Source organism: Stenella coeruleoalba, assembly GCF_951394435.1.
Source record: "Stenella coeruleoalba genome assembly, chromosome: 14".
Lineage (NCBI taxonomy): Eukaryota > Metazoa > Chordata > Mammalia > Artiodactyla > Delphinidae > Stenella > Stenella coeruleoalba.
This window is the reverse complement of record NC_137160.1, coordinates 11,846,268-11,869,106: the sequence shown is the minus strand read 5'-3', so window position 1 is coordinate 11,869,106 and position 22,839 is coordinate 11,846,268. Positions and strand designations below refer to the sequence as shown.

The window sequence follows — 22,839 nt, the reverse complement described above, 5'->3', positions numbered from 1 at the left end:
AATTTCCCATGGTTCGTGTTGGCACTCAATCTTGATGCTTAGGAACTGAATTTCATCATTAAGCAGAAATTGGAACCATCTTTTAGTAATAGATTTGCATTAACCAATCTCCTAAAACTGAGCTATGAAATCAGAATGTCAGCAATTTAATTAAGAATGAGAAGTATAACTGCCAGAGAAACCAAATACAATCTTCTGAGTAGTGTTTTCTCCCCCATAGGAACACAGCATGGGAAAATAAGTTATAATTAGGAGACTGGTTGGTGAACATGAAAACAAAACACAACAAGGTAAGAAGATGTACGTTTCAAATGTGTAACGTCCTTGCACTAAAGTAACCTAATGTTGTCATCACCCTTAAAAGGATATGCCCGTCATTAACACCATACAAGTTACGTCCTTGGTCCATGGGGTACTTCCCTGCGGACACTGTTCTAATTGCATTGCCAAACTTTTATCAGTCACTAACCTTTCTCCTTTGTGGATAGCAACTTTCCTCCCTTTCAATGGAGCATTCTGTGATTAGCTACTTTAGTTAATCTATTTGATTAGATAACTTTCTAGTCTTGTTGATTTGTGAACTTATTCATTTACTTTGTCCCTTTAAGGTGATTCTGTCTATATATGCTCTGATAAGTGAAGATATAGTAAGTAAGTTTTAGAATACATTGAGTTAGTGGTACTGGAAAGTCTGATTCTGATTTTCCAGGAAGAAAATGGAGAGATGAGACTCAAGAGCCAGACAGAATTTAGAAACATATATTTCGGAGTCTTTTGTGTAGATGTGGATGGGATTGTCTGTTTGTTTAGGATAAACAAAAAAATGCACAAAGAATAGAATATTGGAAAATACTTACATTTAGTAAGTGGGGTATCCAAAAATAGATAGAATATGGAGAGCATAATCATGTAGCACAGTACTAGTTAAGGATGTATATCTACATCTGTATTTACACATTTATGTCTGTGTATCTATGTCCCTATCTATCTATCTATTTATCATCTATAATATCTATCTATTCCCCCCTCCCTGCCCCCCCTCCCCCACCCCCGCTCCTTTCTCACCAACTTCTTTTAGGTCTGGGATAATACAGAATGTCACCTTAGAGCATCAGATTGGACTAAGGAGAACATAACTAGTTGAGTGGGATGAGGAGACACCTTTTTCTGCTTAGTGATTGGAAGTAGGACTAAATCCAGAAAACCCAAGTAAGCTCTCAGGGTTTGGCTCCTTTTAGTTTAGCAAATCCAAATTCAGCAATCAGTCATGACACTGGATCTTTGCTGGTCTAACAAAGCTTTCCCTTCCTCATACCAACATCCCTTGGGGCAAATAGGTGAAGGAAGGAGAGGCTGAAATCTGCACAGAAGCCAAGGAGCCTCCAGAAGGATATAGGACTGAGGTTGCCCCTTTCCTTTTGTGATTCAATAATTTAGAGCTTGGTATGTTTCTGACAGAGGACAGCTAGAAAAAAAAAGGGATCTTGTGTTTTCCAAGGAAGCCCACCATAAGGGAATCCAGATTTAAATTTGATCTAAGGACCTAGAGTTTGATGGGCTTCCCCCAGACTCAGCTTTGTTTGTACTTTGGGAACGATGGATGAGCAGTGTGGGTGTTCTAAGGAGGCTCAAACTGGCAGTAAAAGGATTAGGATAGAACGAGCACCGAGCCTGCAGCATGATGGCTGACGTTTGAAAGCAAAACTATACCCAAACTCCTAGGGTGCAGGAGAAATCTTTGGGGAGGACAGCAGGACTTCGGAGAGAGACTCTCAATTACACACAAATGAGAATTAAGCAATGACTTGGAGAAATGAGAGAATTTTTTCTATATCTGTTCTGTAAGTTGTGGAAGAGATTCATATATGTTATAGCAGTGCTATGCTGTGAAAGCAAGAGAGGAGAGCACTTAAGGAAGGCATGCTCACCAGACAGTTTTTGTAGAACAGTCAAGAAAATGAGACCTGAAGAAAATATCAGTCATTTGAGCATTTAGAAGTCAGTAGTATTTTAAGAGACATATTAGAACAACAGAGTATGTACCTAGATGGTTAGAGATTAAGCAATTAGGATTCTGGGAAAAGAAGGAATTTTATCAAGCAGAGACCACTCGTGGGGAGGTTTTTTGGGCTTAATGGGATAATATTTTAAAATCATTATTGCCTTTAAAAAGACAGAGTAGGCAATGAGAAATAATATGAATTTTTCTAATAAATTCTATTAATTATTGAGCTTCTAGTATGCACTTAGCACTGTGCTATTTGCTAAATAGAAATGTTAAAAGAACAAACATGCATGAAAATGGCTGATGAAACCAGCTACTAAAAAGGCAAGATGGAATGAAATCAAGTTGACATTCTAAGAATTTCTAGATAGAAATGAAAGTCCAGTTGAATTTGGAAAGAAGCATTTTTAATTGGAAGCTTTGCAGTACGTGGAAATAACATGGGCTTCAAAATCAGGTTTATGTGAATACTGTTCTGGTAGGTTTTTATAATATACTGGGAATTTCACAGGGAACAGTTGGACTCCTAGGACCAAGATAAGAGGAGCGTAATGTAAATTCCATCTAACTGATGGCAGAATATCCTGATTTTTACTTTTCTAGTAGCTATGAGAATGATGGAGCAAAATGACTCTATATTTTAAAAAGTAAGTACATACATACATACCTACATAAGAAATAAATCAAAACGTAAGAAAATACTAAATTTATATTCAAGAACTTCTAAGTAAAATTTTGAATTTTGCATGCTAGGTTTGCTCAAAGTGTAGAAAACCTTTCCATCATCTCATTACTGAATTACTAGACTTTATAACTTAGTAATTTTAATCATTACAAGATTGAAAAGTACTCTAAGTAAGCATTTCACACAACCCCCTATTATAGAACAAAAAGTGAAGTCTTAAAACATTGAGTGGCTTCCTCTAGTTTATTCATTTTCAAAGAATTTTTGGCAAATTCAGAATTGGAATCCAATACCCTGACTTCCAGTGCAGTGTGTTTTACTGAAGCGAGCTTCAGGTGTTTTAATGGGTGTAATTGTTTTTCTTTAGCGCATAATATTAAATTATTATTTTCTATAATTTTTTGGGAGCAACATACATTACACATGAAGGAAAATCATTATGGTCTATTTTTGTGAATTTACTGGTTTATTTGTGCTGATTTTGATATTCCCATATCTGAAACAAAATTTTTTCAGAATGCATAATGACATGCAAAGCATGGTGATTTTTTTTTTCGACTGGTTTTCATACATGATTAGAGTATCTTTTCAAACTTCTGGAACTACATTTGAATCCTGTCAGAAATAAATGAACAACCTCAATGAATACTTTAGTCTCCTTTGAGCTCTTTGAATTAGATTATCCCTCTCTGCAACTTTCAGTTCAGATGGAAAAAACCAAGGAGATGCAGCTAGATTGTTAATAGTAGAAGTAGTCTGATTCAGGTACAGCTGTACAAACATTCCTCTCATTATAGTTTTCAAATGGACTTTGCAAGATATATGGTAATTTTTTTAGCTATATATGTGGGCAAGTTTGCAATTAATACCAATAAAGGGAATAGTCCATTTAAAGTCAGTCTTTCAGAATGCACAATTCTATATTTATGACCTTGATTTCATAATGTAACGTAGAGTGGAGTTATTCTGCAGTAGTTTTATTTATATGTTTCTTTTTGGTATAAATATAAGAAAGAAATTTTTCACTTGAAATGTTGACTGTGGTATATACAGAATATCAAATCATTTTGGTGAATATCTCACTAGAGAATTAAAACAATACTACCCATTTGTTTATTAATCTGAAACATGATTATTGAATCACTTTACAGATTCTGACTATATCAGGAACTTCTGACTGTTTCAACATACAAACTGGTATTGATCACTAAAAAGTTGTCCAAAGCTGTATTCAAACTACGAAAATTGGGGAATTGTGAAACCCAGTTTTTGAGTTCACAGTTATGTTTATCAGTTTTCATTTTGTACATGTATATTTTCTCCGTTGATTGTTTCTTTGTAGAGTTTACATCAAATAAGGCCATAAATTAAATATCACATTACGATAGCCTCTGAATAAGTGCACATCCATTTCTCTTTATATGTGCATCTCATTTGATTTTAAGGAGTGTGTGTGCATGTGTGTGTGTGTGTGTGTGTGTATGTGCATGAGAGAGGGAGAGAGAGAGAATCTTCATAGGTACCTACCCCAGCTTGTATAAAATAGACTATCCAAGATATAAAAATGATTCTGACACAACATTTACTGTAATTTACAGCTAATTTTACCTATTTAAAATGTTTTTATGATGGTATACTAAAAGTGGGGGGCTGTGGAATAGATTGACTTGGTGTTAAGGAACCAATCAGAACAAAATTTCCTTTGTTCAAACACTTACAGGAGCAATTAAAATCGAAGGAATCACTGAGCACCTACTATGTTCCAATCTCCTTACCAGATATTGTGCATATATTATATCATTTAATCTTTACAACTATATTTAGTTGGCTTTATTTCCACACTTTAAGGAGGAGGAACTGAGAATTAGGCAAATAGACCAACTAAGTTGCTTTGTGATGCCAAAATGAGTGATGAAACCTAGGATCCAAGGCCATGTTTGTTTGACTAATAGATCAACTGTCATTCCACTTTATTTAACTGATTGTATATTCTGACACTTAATGGTTCAGTGGGGAGAAGCTATTTCCTTTACTCTTCTTAAAAAATGTTTCTATGTTGTAATGATTGCTTCGTTTCTGTAAATGCCATAAAACTGCATAAAACCTGAAGCATTAAGATTAGGTATACTGTTTTGGTTTGGTGAGCAAAAGGATTAGATATATAAGTGAATTCCAAAATGGATGAATATGAATAGAAATAGAAAAACAAGGAGAGCAAGGTAATTGAGAATAGGAAAGAAGCAAGTATCAAGGCAAAGAGAAAAGTAAAAGCAACAATGTTTATTTACAGGTGGCTCTTGTAGAAGGGTCTGGAAGCATGGGGCTGCATGCTACTCTCTTCATCCATACAGTTGCTTTTTCTGAGAGGGCTCTGCAAATCTGAGCGCTTTGTGTCAGGTTACATCAACTGTGCAAACCTCCTTGTTTGAACTGAATAAATGTAAAGAGATCTGACTTTTGAACACAGACAATAAAAGAAGGAAAATCCTATTAAATCCTGTACAGCAGTGCAAAACTTGAGGCTTTATTAAAGCTTCCTTACTCAAGGAACTATGCAGTACTTCCACTGGGAAACAAAATATCGGACGAAATCACAAGGAAGAAAAGCTGTCATTGTCAACAGAGACTTTAATTTCAAGTATATTAATAAGTGCACCATGAGCTCCCAAGAAAGAAAAGGTGCCAGGCAGTCACCTGAAGGCTGTTCTTCTTCTCATACTTGAGGCTCCTGAGCCACTTTTCAAGTGGTTTGGAAATTTGCCTTGTTGATGACAGTTATCGCTCACCTTCCTAAAATTGGTCTTTAAAATGACTTTGTGCTTTAATGCAGACAGAAAAGTCCTTCACTCTGGTGATCAGTTCCAAAACCTCAGAAACAGTGCAATCAATCACATGTAGTGCCTGATGGATGTGTCAGGTGATAAGCGTAGCTATAGCTGTTTCAAGGCCACTGACTCGGAATCTGCAATCTGACTCAATTTCTTTAAAGCCTATGGCTTTGGGGTAAACCAAGGGTCAGCAAAAGTGTCCTCTTGTGCACTGATCATTTGAAACACCAGAATATCAAGTTAAGAAGATCGAATATTGATTTAGAAAGCACTTTCAGGTTATTAATGATTTCGATAATTCTGATTAATGAAAAAATTAAATTTCATTTGATGACAGCATTTTAGCTGTGTTCATTACTTTTCTCAAATACTTTTATAATGATAAATTGGCAACTTCCATAAAATCAACAAATTCCTTGAAAAACATAGCCCAAATTGTCAAGTACTCTAGTAATCTTTTTAAATATATACTTTAAATTAAAAAAATATATATGTTTAAGGCATAAAAGATGATGATATGATATACATAGATAGTGAAGTGATCACTGTCAAGCTGACTAACAGATCATCTTCTGACATGGTTACCATTTCTTTTTGTGATGAATGCATCTGAAATCTACTCTCTTAGCATATTCCCAGTACTCAACACAGTTTTATGAGTGTGTTGATAACTCACACACTTATCATGCCTGTCTATGAGATCTCCAGACTTATTCACCTTACATGACTTCAAGTTTGACCAGCATCACCCATCCCACCCTCCCTGCCCCCACCCCCTGCAACCCCAGCTCCTGATAACCACCATTCTACTCTCTGCATCTATGAGGTGGGTTTTTTTTTTAAGATCACACATATAAATGAGATCATACAGTATTTATCTTTCTCTGTCTGGCTTATTTCACTTAGCAAAATGTCCTCTGTGTTCATCCATATTGTTGCAAATGGCAGGATTTTCTCATTTCTCAAGGCTGAATAATATTTTAGGATTGCACTCTCTCTCTATATATATATGTATATATATAAAATCATATCTTCATTCATCTGCGGGAGGACACTTGGGTTGTTTCTATATCTTTATATCTTGGCTATTGTGAATAATGCTGCAGTGAACATGGGAGTACATATACTGCTTTGAGATAATTTCATGATTGTGGAAAGAGTTTATTACACAGCATTTCTTAGAAGAACATTGTATTTGATCTTGACAGATAGTTTACTACACTGAATTTTGTATTATTTCTATGAACAATGTCAGAAAAAAACTATTTACATTGTCCTAGGCTTGTGTTTAGAGCCAAATGTAGCCAAGACTAAAGAACAAAAAAATTCAAAATGAAATGAACAAAAGAAAAAGAAACAACAAAAAATATATATGAAAGCAATGTTTAAGTTTGAAAAATCTGAATAACAGAAATATCAAAGCTATTTATTACTTGAATCATCTGTTAAATTTTTCATTGTTTTTATAGATACCTCTGATATTTTAAATCACATAATATACACAATTACTTATTTTTATTGCTTGATTTTTTCTGTCTTTAACTTAGCTTTTATCATTTTATTGAAAAATGTTTATTTTATGCCTGGTGTGCATCAGACACTCTGAAATATTACATTTTAGCTTCTGAGGCCAAATGACCACATATTAGATTCTGTGCATATAAAATATTCCTGTAGAGAGATCAGTTAGAACTTAAAATTACAGACATATTTTGACAACAAAAGAATCTAGTCATTAAGCACTGACAACCCCTATTGTTATTCTAAATCCAGGTGAGTCAATAAGAAGTTTTACATCCTGCTTAGAGAAAGAGCAGTAACCTTTAAATCAGTGCTCCACATGAAGGAGTAATTAGGTGCTCACTTTTGAGGAGGTCGAACCATCACCGATTGTAGAAATGCCTGCCTCTGAAGCTGTATTCATTAACGTAGTAATGAGCTGTTGAAATAGCAATGCAGAGCAAATCTAAAATGCAGGGAGACTAATTGGCTTATGGATACTTTCAGCTACCCTGCTGTTAGAGACACAGACACTTCTTTATATGCAGTGGACATTCTGAATTCCATTATTGGTGAAACATGATGCTGTGTTCACAGGTCTCAGACTCATGAATTTCTGAAACCTTGAATTGTGGCTCTCTGGATGTTTTTCAGAAATTTAACCAAAATGCCCCATGAAACTTCCTTAGTGTTAGCCAGGGACGTCTTTTTGCTGAACAAAGCGGGATCTTGGGTCTCACATTTACAGAAGACTCTGCTCACAGAATGATCTCATCTGTTTTGTCCTCAGCTGTGAAGTTGGTTAACAGAGCCTACCTCAGCTCTGTTACACTGCACAACCCCAGGTCATTACAACACTGACAAGCCATCTTGTAAATATAAGTCATCTACTAAGAATTAAAAAAAAAAAAACCGGTAACATTTCTGCATTATTCACGGATAAAAGAAGACTCCTTAAAGAACACACAACTCTGATGGTGGCTGAATGCCAAACCCTTTACATTATTATTATGACATGAATTGATAACTAGTGACAGCAGCTTTGTTCCTGCATTCTGTCTTGAAATATCTCATCTGGTCACATAGACATAGATTCCATTGGATGCTTAAATTTGAATAATAATTTATTTCCCTGCAGTTGGACATTTAGAAATAAGCTTGCTAGGAGCTAGATCTTTATATGAAAGGCCTGAAGTCTACTTCGCCTTCCTACGTCCTTCCCTTTCGAATCTAGAGCTCCTAGGTGCCAGTTACCTCTCCATCTAAAAATCAGGTAATTGCGCCCTATCATTTATCTCCTATTCTTTCCCCCACTCCAATTTCCTACTTTTGAATCACTTTCTTTCCCTTATTAGTATGTAGGTTGATTTCACATTTGCTAATCCATAGCTTATGATACACACTGCGCTGTAGGCTGTAAATCAGTTACATAGATCTTGGTCATAGTGCTTGAGAAGCTCATAGCCTTGTTTCCTATGTGCAAGCATGACATAATCCCGTGGTTATTCTGCAAGAGATTCTAAATTTGCACAGAGGAGGTCATTTATGTACATTCTGGTGTAATGGATTAATGCTCTTCTGCGCTCCCAAGAAGGATGACTTCCTACACAAGTGTTCTCATCTCCAGCTTAACCCTGACAACATGGTCTTCCTGTGTTTTTCAGATGTGATTCATTTGGCCACCATGCAACTCCTAGATAGGTCATTATGGCCTATGTGTAATGGGAATATTGAATGCAACTAAAAATGATTAAATAACAACATTATGTTGCAGGCCACCATTAAACCTTGATGTAGCCTCATTACTAACATGTTTCCTGTCACTTTTGCTTTGTATTTTATAGCAATAGCCTGCCAGGGCTTATTTTGCTTATTAATTATGCCATTTGCTGATTTGATGAATGATGAAATAGACTGAAGATTAGAATAGAAAGAAAACTAAATAATTGGAGAACCAACCACAAAATTGTACCTTTTGAATTTCGCTAATTAGCACAACTCTTTGCAGTCATTTGTTTCCTACGGTTCAAAGTCAGGTTTGTCATAGTACTTTTAAGAAGTAGATCTTAGTTACAGATCTAGAAGGGAGGAAAAATTAGGAATAATTTCTATGTAGAATTCATATTCTTGACTTTTTTCATGTCGAATAAGTTAAATTCTTGTTTGTTGAGTTACTTGTTTTAGTGAAAACACTGGCATTTTGGTTAGATGTTTATCATTTCCTTTTTCAATTCTTTTATGTCTATATTTTATAATGTTTTTGTCTATTAAGTCTCTGATACTGAGACCCTGTGTTTAAAAATAATTTTCATAAATTGGGAGAGGGTGGTGGTGGTGGGATGAATTGGGAGATTGGGATTGACATAGGTACATGAATATGTATAAAGTAGATAACTAATAAGAACCTGCTGTATAAAAAAATAATTAAATTAAATTTAAATTTTTTTCATAAATCAGTGGGACTCTTCCTTTATGAAGTAACAATGTATATGCAAGGCACAAGTCAGAGGAAAAGAATCATATTAGCTGAGAAAGAGAAAGGGGAATTATCCTTAGTATTTATTGTGCTACTTCAGCCCAAAGTATAAGTTCAAAGAGACCTAGATGATGGTATTCTCTTGCCTAAAACATCTAATTTAAATAATGCTGACCTTACCTATGACTTTCCTATCTACCCACCCCCATAAAAGAAGAGCCTGGCAAACACTGGCATCAGGCTTCTTGCATACTATGTTTTCTCTGATTAAGAACCATTTTTCTTTGGAGTATAACTTTAGATAGGTCAGTAATAAAACAACAACAAGGGTATTTTTGATTTACTGTTGTGGCCTAGAGCCCACTAATTACAAAACACATTATTTCCTTCCCTAAATTATCAATAATAAGCTTAGATTCATTTGTAATTTGAGCTACAAAAAGAGTTATATACCGGCCCAAGAAAGTATTTTAAAGATAGGTTTACATAACAGTGGGGTAAAATTAACTTCCCTGCAAAAGAATAACAAGGTTCAATTGACATGGAATGCATTAAAAACTCTGCTTCCTGGCTTTCTCATGGTAGCAGTTTGCCAGAAATCCATGTTGAAAAATATTGTCATCTGCCTAGCTTCTGTTCCTAGAAAGGGTGTATGGCTATGATGTAAAGATTTTTATACTATAAGCTTTTAGCAAGAAAAAGGTGTAAGGTGATTAACATCTTCTCTTTACTTCTGGGCTAGAATCTCAAAGCTTAGCTGCACTGCCCTGCATTTCTCTTGAGTTACCCCAAGTCTGTAACTCTATAAATCTATAAAGTCTGTAAATCCGTCATCACTGATGAACTGGATTACCAGCACACGGAGATGATCAATGCATTTATGATTTTAAGGTAGTAGAGATATGGTTTGTAGAGGTTCCATTTTGATTTTTGAAAGCACATTTTCAACAATTTCTGTAGCTCCTTTCAAAGACATATTGTGGCCTAATTGAAGTTGCATCTTTTACAGGAGAGTGCAGCAATTAGTTGGCTCCCAATAAATACCTGTTGAATGGCTAGATAAAGTCTTCCTCATAAACAGCTAAGTTGACAGAACCATTGATACCATTTACACAGGACACAAAGTTCAGCCTTCTCCTTGTTGTTTCATGAAGTATGTTCTTTTACATTAAGTGAGAACCACCATTCCATAACAGTGTTAATTGAATATGACATCATCTTGAAAATTATAATTAATATCTATTTGAGAAGATTCCAAACATCAAATAGAAAACAAAAGACATGTGACAGGCACTATTATATATAACTCTATTAACTATGATTATCAATTTGAATAAGTCAAGTGGAAAACAAATATTTGAATCATGAGACTAGAAAGAACACAGTCTTTTATTTAGGTACCTGTTTGAGCTCTTTCTTAGAAAGGCAGCTCTACTTTCTGATCTCTGACTACTTGATTGAGCTTACTCATGGAAATACAGCAGACTCTCCCTTAAGGGAAGTCAGGGGAATGCTGTTCTCTCATGTATAAATGAATATTGCACCTACATTTATCATGTATTAGTAGAAGCATCTCTCTCAGTAAAATATCAATTCATTTTCTTCCACCGCTTATACTGTGACTCCTGTATTTCATTTCTACTAAAATACACTTCTGTCAGTGATGCGATTAAGTTCATCTGTTTATAATTTTATCTGTTTATATTATTTCAATTAAAATAATCACTCATCTGTTTATAATTTTATCTGTTTAAATTATTTCAGTTAAAATAATCACTGTGTTGACAATTGAGATGTTGAATCAGAGATTGTGTCTGGGTTTTCTTGATATTCATATCAGCACCCTTAGTACAATTCCGGTTGCTTCCCTTAAAAGGAAAATCTTAGTTATGCTTTATAGCTTTCATATTGGACTGTGATGTCTAATCCAGCAAACCAAGTGGCACGCTCAGTTAAACCTCCTTAATCCTGCTTCTATCATATCACCCAAAGCAAGATTATTGAGTGGACTTAATAGGTTAGTGCAACATAAGGTCTCTCTTTGCTTTCTAGTTTCTGAATAGAGATGATTTGTACAGAGTAATTATAAAACAGAATAGAGTCTGTCATATTAATGGAATACCTGTGTAACACACAAAACAGGAAGTAGTTTTAAACCTTTCCAAGGAGATTGGAAGCTTGGTAGAATTAGTGGTTCTACAAACCAAGAAGATAAATTCTTCTTTGTCTTGAAGCATCTTCTTTGTCTTACCCAGTCTCTTCTATAGCTTGGGACCTCTGTGTTCTTTGCGAATGGCTTCTGGAGCTCAAGAAGGTGGGCTGTGATCAGAGGAATGGGGAATAAAGAATAAAAGTCCCAGCAGTACATCCTCTCATGAATATTTTCTTTCAGGTTCCACTCTAGGAGTATCAGGATATTTTTAAAAAATCATTATTCATGGCAGGATTTATTTTAATATAATAGCAAGAGTAGTATACATATATAAATAAATCCCACAGCTACTCTTATGACATTTATGAAAACTTCTTACAGAAATTGTCAGTAGTTAAAATATGTAGATCAATACTTAATATGTGCTGGGCAGTGCTCTAAGCCATTTACAAACATCAAACAGGGAGTATATGTGATAATTCATTAAGGATGGTCTATATTAGATAGCGTTTATAATATTATAACAGTATTATAATGTAAATAATGGTGAAAATGATGATGGTGATGAAAATGGTGGTAATTATAAAAATACTTATCTTTTTTTAAATAAAAAAATGTTTGTTAAATCCACTTGCCTTGTTTAAACCTAATTATTTAGATGTAATCTTAATGCAGTGAATCTCAACCCTGTCTGCCTGTTAGAATCACACAGCAGTTTTCTTTTGCTTTGTGTTTTACTTTTAAAAAATTTTTTGTAAATAATTTTATATTTTACAGAAAAGTAGCAAAGATAGTGCAGGAAATTACCAGATTCCCTTCACTGAGATTTTTGTAATGTTAACATATTATATAATCATGGCAAACATCAAAATTAATAATTAAATTTAGCACAATACCATTAACTAAACTACAGACTTTATTTAGATTTTACCAATTGTCCCACTATTGTCTTTTTCTGTTTCAGGATCCAATCTAGGTATTTGATTGGTATTTCTCCTTAGTCTCCTCTAATCAGTGGCAATTTATCAGTATCTCTTCTTTCATAACCTTTATACTTTGAAGAGTATGGTCAGGTATTTTATAGAATGTTCCAAATCATTCTGGAATGGGTTTTCTGTTGTGTCATGATTCACTTAAAAGTATGAATTTTTGAGAAAAACACCACGGGTGAAGTGCCCTTCTCTTGGTATTTTAACAGCAGGTCATGGTACCAACTAGACTTCTTACTAGGGAGGTTAATCCTGATCACGTAGTTAGGGTGGTGTCCCACTGTAAAGTCACTGCTTTTCCCTTTCCGTTCTCTGCTTGTGAGAAGGGAGTTCAGCCTACACTCAAAGCAGGGGGTGAGGGAAATTAAATTATTTCGTAAAACTGTGGATATATGTTAAAACTACCACTGTAATTAATATCTCTCATTTTCAGCATTTATTATGTTCCTAGAGTTGTACTGAAAACTTTACCTGTATTTTAGAATTTAAGTTAATTTTCACAACAGACATTATGTCTCCTTAAAATTTCTCTAGTTTGCTTAGAATGTTTTGATATTCCTAAAAGTTATGAACCTTATTTTTTCCAGCAGTTATTTCTGCACATCACATATTTTACCCATACCTGACTGCATGTCCTTACCTGTCCCCAGCTCCATGTCTAGCCAAAACTTAAAAAACCCAGTCTACTTAGATCCATTATAAATCTTGATGCAAATCATGGAAAGATTTCAAAGCCCTACCGTAAACAAAACAAAAACAAACAAATAAAAACCATCTTCACTTCCCTGGACTTTACAGTTCCCTCTGTCTCTGTCTCCTGTCTCACTTTATGGCAAACCTTTTCCTAATAACTGTTCATACTCCCCCTCTCTACTCCCTTACCATTCTGTCTTATACATACTTATACATACTTCACTTCAAGTTCTGTCTCCACTATGTCACAAATTGCCTCTTATTCTTTATTCTCTGTTTGCAAAGCCACAGACCAAGCTTCATCAATTTACCCAATGTCTAGGAGCATTTTATAGCTTATTAATTATTCTCTCCTTAACAATTTCTTTTTTCCTTTTCACTTGGTTTACACAGTCTTTACTTTCTTCATCTTTTTCCACCCATCACACTGCCCACTCTTTAAAACCCTTTGTAACTGGTCATTTTTCTTCTTCCAAGTTCTAAAAATTAGTAAACAATCTTTTTAAAAATAAATAAATTAATTTTATTTGGTTGGGTCTTCGTCGCTGCTCATGGGCTTTCTGTAGTTGTGGCGAGCGGTGACTGCTCTGCGTTGCGGTGCACGGGCTTCTCATTGTGGTGGCTTCTCTTGTTGCGTACCACGGGCTGTAGGCATGCAGGCTTCAGTAGTTGTGCCTCATAGGCTCTAGAGCACAGGCTCAGTGGTTACGGCACTCGGGCTTAGTTGCTCCCTAGCATATGGGATCTTTCTGGATCAGGGATCGAACCTGTGTGCCCTGCATTGGCAGGCGGATTCTTAACCACTGCGCCACCAGGGGAATCCCAGTAAACAACCTTGACTCCTCTAACAGGTTGTTACTTTCATTCAGGTCAACATCACAAATGTAACATATCTTGGACAAAAACTTTGAATTTCTTCTAATCTGCTCTTCATCTAGGGTCCTGATCTCAATGAACGGCATCATTGTTCACTTGCTTGCTCAGATTATAAGATTAACTGGCATACCTGACTCTTCTCTTCTCTAGTAACCAATATCCAATGCATCACAAATCCTGTTGGCTCAACCTTGAAAATATTTTCTGCATATGACTACCTGTCACTTCTACTGCCACCGCACGGGTTGAATCCACAAATATACCCTTACGAGGCAAATAATTTTTTCTTTGCAGTCTCGTAACTAAGCAGTCCCCAACTTTCTGGCGCCAGGGACCGGTTTCGTGGAAGACATGATTCAGGCAGTAATGCAAGCGATGGGGAACAGCCGATGAAGCTTTGCTCACTCGCCCGCCACTCCCCTCCTGCTGTGTGGTCCAGTTCCTAACAGGCTGCGGACCAGAACCGGCCCATGGCCTGGGGGTTGGGGACCCCTATCCTAACTGATTTCCCTACTTCCAAACTTATTCCACAGTAGTCTCCTCCCCATAAGGTAGCCAGTGTGATTATGTAAAAACAGAAATAATATTTTTTCACTGCTGTTATCAAAGTTCTCCAAATTTCTCTTAAACAAAAAATAAAATTCAGATTCTTATCATGGTCTGAAAACCTTATGAGATCTGACCTCTGGCTGCTTTGCCAAGTACATTTCTACATTTCATTTCTCCCTTATCTAGTCATTGCCCTCACTGCTCTTATTTGAATATGAGTTCTTGCTCCAGCCCAGGACTTGGCACCTCCTTGATCCACCTGTAGATAACACTCTTTCGTAGATATTATCATGGCTTCCTCTTATACTCCTTTTATTCTATTTTGTTCAAGAATTATAACTTCAGAAGGGGCTTTCTTCACCACTCTATCTAAAAGAGCACACGTCTAACTCTATATTCCCTTAGTCTACTGAATTTTTCTTCATTGCCCTACTATTATCTCACATTAAGTTATTCAGTTTTTGTTGCTGTTGTTTTTTATCCTCATAAGAATGTAAACTCCATCACAGGAGTGATTGTGTCTGTTTTATTCTCTGCTGTATGCTCAGAGTCTGGGAGAGGGTCTGGCACACAGTGAGTACTCAATGACTATTTTCTGCATGATTTTTTTTAAATAAAAATTTTAAATGATGTAAATAATAAAATAAAATAAAAATTATCATAAAATAATAAATAAAAGAAGCAAACAAAATTAACTTTGTTGTTAGACCTATAATTACCTTCTACCCTTACTTTACTTCTCAGGTTTTCCCTTTTTCACTTCTATCATATCTGATTTAGTTCCCATCTTCAGTCTTCTTGCTATACTGCCAGCATCTGTGGTGCTCCAGCTAGAAAGATTTGCCTTACTCACAAGGTTCTTTTGGAGACAAAATCTCGCTTCTGAAATCTGGCCTCCACTGGACTCATGAGGCATTGGTTTCTATTCAATAAATAAGCTGTAATATTACCTCTCAAGGCTATTATAATAATTAAATGAAACAAGGCACTTGAAAGTACTCTCTAAACTAAAAAATCCCTAGGAGATATTATTTATTATTTATTAGTTGTATGCTTTATTATTTTCTACCAGCAGCCACAAACCTATGTCCTTAGTGAGATAAATCTGCACAGCAAAAATCTAAATCTCTAATTAACTATGTCCATTAAGATACATGTAAATGAAGCATGTTGCATAGTGTTTTGGATAGCTGGTAGTTCCTTTTCATACCTTTTCCACTTCATACTTGTTGACTTTCTCATCTTTTTCTTGAGAACTATTGTGCAGTAGGAGCTAGAAATAACTCTGAAATTTTTCCCTTTGGAATTTTGTATAGAACTGATGCTCATCAATTCATTTATTTTTAAACTTCCACCATAAGTTTACCTGATTCATCCATCTACATAAACGTAACTATAATTTATTTGATCTTATTTAGAAATGCATCTTCCCCTCAAAAAACATTTTCTGTTTGCAATTTTTAATTTCTCTTAATAAAATAGTAATAATTATCTAGAATTTGTAATCTCTAATACTATTTGACCATGTCTATAATGGTTTCTATTATAGAAACTGGCTTAGCATAATAAATGCTACATAATTCTCATATCAAGTTTTACACATTTATTTTACTACTTTAATAAGTCATGCCCACCACCAATGACAGTAGTACTAAATCAAATACAAAGATCTTTTGGTATGCTGTGATATTTTACTTTAACATTTTATAATGGAACATATTCTGTAAGTTAAGTTCATTTTCCATTACTGCCAAAAGCAGACTTTTTTATCCTTTTACCACTATCTCAAGTATTCTGTTTACAAATGTCATTTCAGATAAAGTTATCGGATTAAACTAAACGCTTTTGAACAACAAAGGAAACCATTGACAAATTGGAAAGACAACCTACTGAAAGGGAGAAAATATTTGCAAATGATATGACCAATAAGGGATTAATGTCCAAAATATAAAAACAGCTCAAACAACTCAATACCTGTAAAACAAACAATCTGGTTAAAAACCAGTCAGAAGACCTGAATAGAAAATTTTCCAAAGAAGACATACAGATGGCTAACAGCTACCTGAAAAGATGCTCAACATTGCTAATCATTAGGAAAATGCAAATCAAAACCAAAATGAGATATCACTTACACTTGACAGAAAAGCTGTCATGAAGAAGTCTAAAAATTACAAATGTTGGTGAGGTGAGGTTGTGAAAAAAAGGGAACCCCTGTACACTGTTGGTGGGAATGTAAATTGGTGCAGTCACTATGGAAAACATTATGAAGTTTCCTCAACAAACTGAAAATAGAATTACCATATGATAAAGCAATTCCACTCCTGGTTATATATCCAAAACATGAAAATACTAATTCAAAAAGATACCTGAACCCGAATGTTCATAGCAGCATTATTTACAATAGCCATGATATGGAAGCAACTTGTGTCCATCGATGTATATATTTACAATGGAATATTAATTGCTCAGCCTTAAAAAGAATGAAATTCTGCTATTTGCAACAATGTGGATGGACCTAAAGGGTATCATTCTTAGTGAAGTAAGTCAGACAGAGGAAAACAAATAGTGTATGTTATCACATATGTGGAATCAAAAAAATAAAAGAATCGAATGTACATAACAAAACAAAAAGACTCACAGATATAAAAAACAAACTGGTTACCAGTGGGGAGAGGGAATTGAGGAGGGACAAATAGGGGTATGTGATTAAGGGATCCAAACTACTATGTATAAAATAGATAAACAACAAGGCTATATTGTACAGCATAGGGAAATATAGACATTATTTTGTAATAACTTTAAATGGAATATAAACTATAAAAATATTGAATCACTATGTTATACACCTGAAATTAATATAATATTGCAAATCAACTATACTTAAATTTTTAAAAAGTAAAACAAAAGTTGCTTTTAAGTCGGTCATCAATTTTACTACAAGATGAAAGGAATCATTATCCTTTAATGGCATGGTTATGCGCAGAATCTTGTTGGAGCTCTTATTCTACAAGGGAAGTTCTCTGGATTTTGCTTCTGTTCTTCAACTGGATGTACTATCTAAGACCTAATAAGGTTCCATCTCTAGATCATCAATATGCAGCTATATTGTCAGTTATTTCAATCCTTCTGGTCTCAGGCAAATTAGAATGTCTCCAAGATTCAAATATTTTAAAGTTTTGTTTTGTTTTGGTATTTTAAAAATTACCAGGCAGTGTTGCATGGTAATGTTTTTCCTATAACATTAACTCACTGCATCTCTGAATCTTTTTCTAAATTATTTTTGACAAAAGGATAAAAGGCAAAGGAAGCCAGATAGCAGAGGTATTTCTTTATGAGAAGTGCATATTTCAGATCATGTTGACCTCTTTGTGTTGCCTATTTGGAGCTGTGCTGACATTGCCGTAGTATTTGTGCTGCTAAGTGTGAAGATAGAATCAGCCAAACCCTCAGATGATTTGTCCTTTGGGTGATAATGACATTGAATCTCACAGTGATTCTAAATTTTCCATGGTCACTTCACACCCCCAGGCTTTTCAGCCACAGCAGTTGAAATAAAACCTTTAGAGTCTTAGTTATCCTTTTAGGACTTTGAGATATATTTTATGGAAAATATTCACATTTTCTGACCCAAAAATATAGAAAATATATGTTCAGATTTTAATAAAAATGAGAGTCATGTACAGTTGGAACTTGCCTTAATCGACCTCAATGCAGTGGATTCACTGGATCAACAAGTGAACTCCATTTCTTCTGTAAAGCATGTGGAATGATGCTCTTGGTGCTCTGTGTTCTCACTCCTCGTGCTCCACTCTCTAATATGTTGGTGGCCTCCACTGTCATCAGTCGAGCTGTATGTTTGAGAGTTAGTCATATTTGTTCCCAAACTGATTAATGCCTGCTGTCGTTGTTATTGCAGTTACGTAACTTAATTAAATCTTACATGAACCAAATAAAAAGAAAGAGAATAAATGTTTCTATAAAAAATACCAAATCTTTTGGAATTCTTGAAAAGTCATGGCACTGAATTTAAAACCAGTTGTGCCATACAACTATTAAAGGATAAAAATGCGCACACACGATACTCTAAAGAATGCTGAATTGGAACCTGTAGATGTTGAATTATAGATGATTTATGCTCAAAAGATGAGTCAGAACTGTAATCAGCAGTAGTATTACAAAGAAAAATTCTCCCATATTGCATAAAACACTGTTATTTTGTTGAATAAATGCACAGACAAATGTTTTAAGTTAAAATATTTGAGGTCTCTGGATATTTTTCATGATTCTCATCTTTAACTGAATTTTGATAAACTATCGGTTATTAGCAGTCCAAGATATTTTAGGTAATATGTCATTATTGTGAACAAGAGGGTGGAACCATGACAATAAGAAGAGACTGAGACTACACAGTGCAAGTATTGGGTTGGTCAAAGAGTTTGTTCGGGTTTTTCCGTAACATCTTATGGAAGAAGCCAAATGAACTTTAGGGCCAACCCAATACAACTATATTAAATGAAACTATTTCTTTTAAGATAATAAAACTATAGAATTGGGAAAATTTTTTTTGTCAATATTAACTCAATTGAGTGCCTACTTAAAGTGGAAATTGCTCTTTTGAGACTGCACCATCCTTCCAAATTCTTGCAAAGATAAGGTCTGGAGCATTCTGGAAATGGAACCACAAACATCATATCTTTGATAATACCATCCTGTTGCTTTTATTTCTTACCCAGTTTATATATTTATATTTATATATGTATATATATATGCAAAATATACATATACATGTATGTGTTTTATATATATTTTCTTCATTCTACTAGAGCAGAGGCATTAGTCTGGCATTTTTTAATGAACTCAATATTTAAATAGAAATTAAATGTAATTGAAACTCTGTAAGATACCCAGAGAAGCATTATTTCAATAGGATTCAAGAATACTTACAAAAATCTTAAGTACACTCAATAAAATAACCAGTTTTTTAATTATAGTTTATAAAAACACTCATGAAAATAATAAAACATACATCACGTCAAGAAAAAGGAGGTCAGCAAGGTTATGAGTAATTTATTTAAAATAACATACAAATTCACAAAATATTAAAATCAATGCACCATGAAAATGTTTACTAATTAAAATGAGGTCAGTATACTCTCCTGGAATTCAATTGAGTGGAACATGAGAAAAACATATCTCTGCAGTTCAACACACATTTATACAAGAGCAAATAATTTCTGTTTTCTTATTCAGAATCAATGAAACAAAAGATTAAAACAAGTCCTTAATTTCTACCCATTTGATTCAATGTATTGTATCCTATATTAAGTGATAATTTCTCCTGGTCTAAATAATAGTGTTGAGTTAGCATTACTTTTCTTAGTTTTATTCTTTATTTTTTAACAAACCAAGAGTTTCTAAAAGGAAAAAAGACATAGGAGCTTAATTATTAGATAAATGTAAATTATTTTTCTTAACTTGTAATAAGTTATTTTCTGTATCTTGTGAATATTATTGAAACTTCAGATGCTTTCGCTCAGTGTTAGTTATATGCTTTGGAATACGTTTTTGAAATATAGCATATATGCATAAAAGTTCAAAGATCAGAAACGTTCAGTTGTATAAATTCTTGAAATGTTGAGCACAGCTGTGTAACTAGTATTCTAGTCAAGGAAAACAATATTCCACTGACCCATAATGCCTCCTACTCCATTGGAGCCACTACCTTTTGAAAGGTAAACACTATGCTTACTTCCAACACTAAAGATTAGGTTCTCCTGTTTTAAAATTATATATAAATGGAACCATGCAGTTGTTAACCATTGTGCCTGGATTCTCTTGCTTATGGTTTGAGATGGATCTATGTTGCTGTGTTTAATGCTAGATCATTAATTCCCATTACTGTGTAATATGCTACTGTCTACTGCTGGGAGGCATTTTCTTATTTCCAACTTTTCGCTATATAAATATTTTAATATTGTAGTGCATATTTTTAGTGACAATTCGCATACAGAGATAAACTTAACGTTATAACTGGCATGTCAATTTGCTCAATAAAATAACATAAAGTATTTGTCAGTAAATTGACTCACTCATGTGTCTCTATTATTCATGATAATATTGTAAATAATACACTTTGTCTATGTTAATCTTAAAAATATATTTGTATTGGATTAGGTACCACCAGTTCTTCGATATTATTGTTCTGATTAGTATCATAACGTTAGTAGCATGGGAAGCAATATCTGAAAGAAATCAGAGCACGTGCCATAACTTATTTACACTACTTAGGGAAGTCTCAGATTAACCTGACGCTCTTGATGATGACAACCCACTTAGGGTGATATGTCTATGCCAAATGCTCTTCATCTTACATGAAATACTGATTAGAAAAGATGCTTTACTTCTTAGTAAGTTAATAATATGATACTGCTGTGGACTTCCATTATTCTATGGTGTTTTTGAATTATTATATTAAGCAAAAATACATCTGTAACTGACTAACACAGGAAATTATGCCTTCATTTCTACATCATGAAGGTCAGAAATAAAGGAAGAAAACTAACATTACTGAATTATTTCACCTTAGTTTTCATTCTTGATGGAATATGAGAGATTAAATTTCATTATAAGCAACGTGTACAGGGGGTGGGTAGAGAGTTGTGCAAAGACACAACTAGGCATATAAACAAATTGAGCTGATTATAGAAATAGTGTCTATAAGCAAAATACAGGGCATTTTTATAATATGTAACTGGTGATATTTTTGGAGCTTCTCAATTCATAGGCAGGATTGAGCTAATTAAAGGAGCTATGCTAAGAAGTGTGTTTCTTATTTATAAAATCATTAGGTTTTTCCATTATCGAAGAAAGGTTTCCATTTCCATTTCCCCCTCTTAAGCTTATTAACATTCACAGATTTGTCAAGGTTATAAAAAGGTTATTATTTGGATTATCTGAAATAGGTAAAAAAAATGAGGCTTAATTAGTCTTTTTTTAAATATGTGAACTTGTTCAGAAAATTATTATTTGGTATAATGGAAAATACTTTTCCAGTGTGCACCTCTAGGGAATGTTAGGGGTAATTTCTTCATGGTTGTAATGAGACTAAATACAAACTAGTGAAAAAAAATATTTGCTATGATAACTAATATTTCATAATCAACTTGAAAAAATAGCATTTTGTTACAGAAAGATATATGTTAAGAAATTTAAATCATACACACACACACGTAAACTCATCACTTATCCTGAAGGCTAATTTCTGAGAACTTCATCCAAGCCAGCCACTCATGGATTAAGTTAAAAGATTGATTGATTGCTTACTACATGAAAGTCATTCTGTTATGTGCTAGGAGTGCAAAAAAGGAAAATGCATGTTTTTCTTACTCTTAATGTTCCAAAATATCATTCAAAGAGATAGTTACATAATCAGATAATTATAGTTCAGTTTGTAATGCTGCAGTCCAATAACAGCGCTATGGGCAAAGGTTTCAGAAGTCAAGCAGACACATTTGAAAGTGTTTTCTAGAAGCAGTACCCCCAAACTGAGTGATAGCTGGAGGAATAGTAGAGAAGTTAAAGGAAACTGGTCTTGATATTAGATCTGGGCTCATAACCCAGATCTAACCATTTAACCCCTATAATACTAGTGAAAACTACTGAAGCTTTGTTTCCTTATCCGCAAATGTTGACAAATCACATTTCTGTAGTGAGAATCAAATGGAATGGAGTATATGAATGACTGAGCAAAAAAGTAGTACTCAGTAGCTACTTCAGATGGGTCAAACACCCTTCTCAGCTCATTTCATGGTTAATTTATATAATTCATTCAACACACCTAAAAATAGGAAGGATGCCTGCCCTATGCTTCAAAATTGCAGTTTACAGCCTAGAGGGAGTCCCAGTTTTAAAGAAAAGATGCAATTAACCCTTTACAGTTAACCCTTGTAAACCCGAATTTGTATGATTTCAGAAGTAGTATAAGAATTAATGGATTTTGGGCTTCCCTGGTGGCACAGTGGTTGAGAGTCCACCTGCCGATGCAGGGGACACGGGTTCGTGCCCTGGTCTAGGAAGATCCCACATG

At 34.4% G+C, this 22,839-nt stretch overlaps 1 long non-coding RNA gene across 1 annotated transcript in view; it reads left to right on the top strand.

Annotated features, from left to right (window-relative positions):
* LOC307196842 overlaps positions 1-22,839 on the top strand; it is a 258,268-nt gene that overhangs the window by 129,120 nt on the left and 106,309 nt on the right. Inside the window, exon 2 of the long non-coding RNA XR_013831248.1 lies at positions 221-290. This is a non-coding gene — a long non-coding RNA (uncharacterized lncRNA). The remainder of the gene's footprint in view (positions 1-220; positions 291-22,839) is intronic.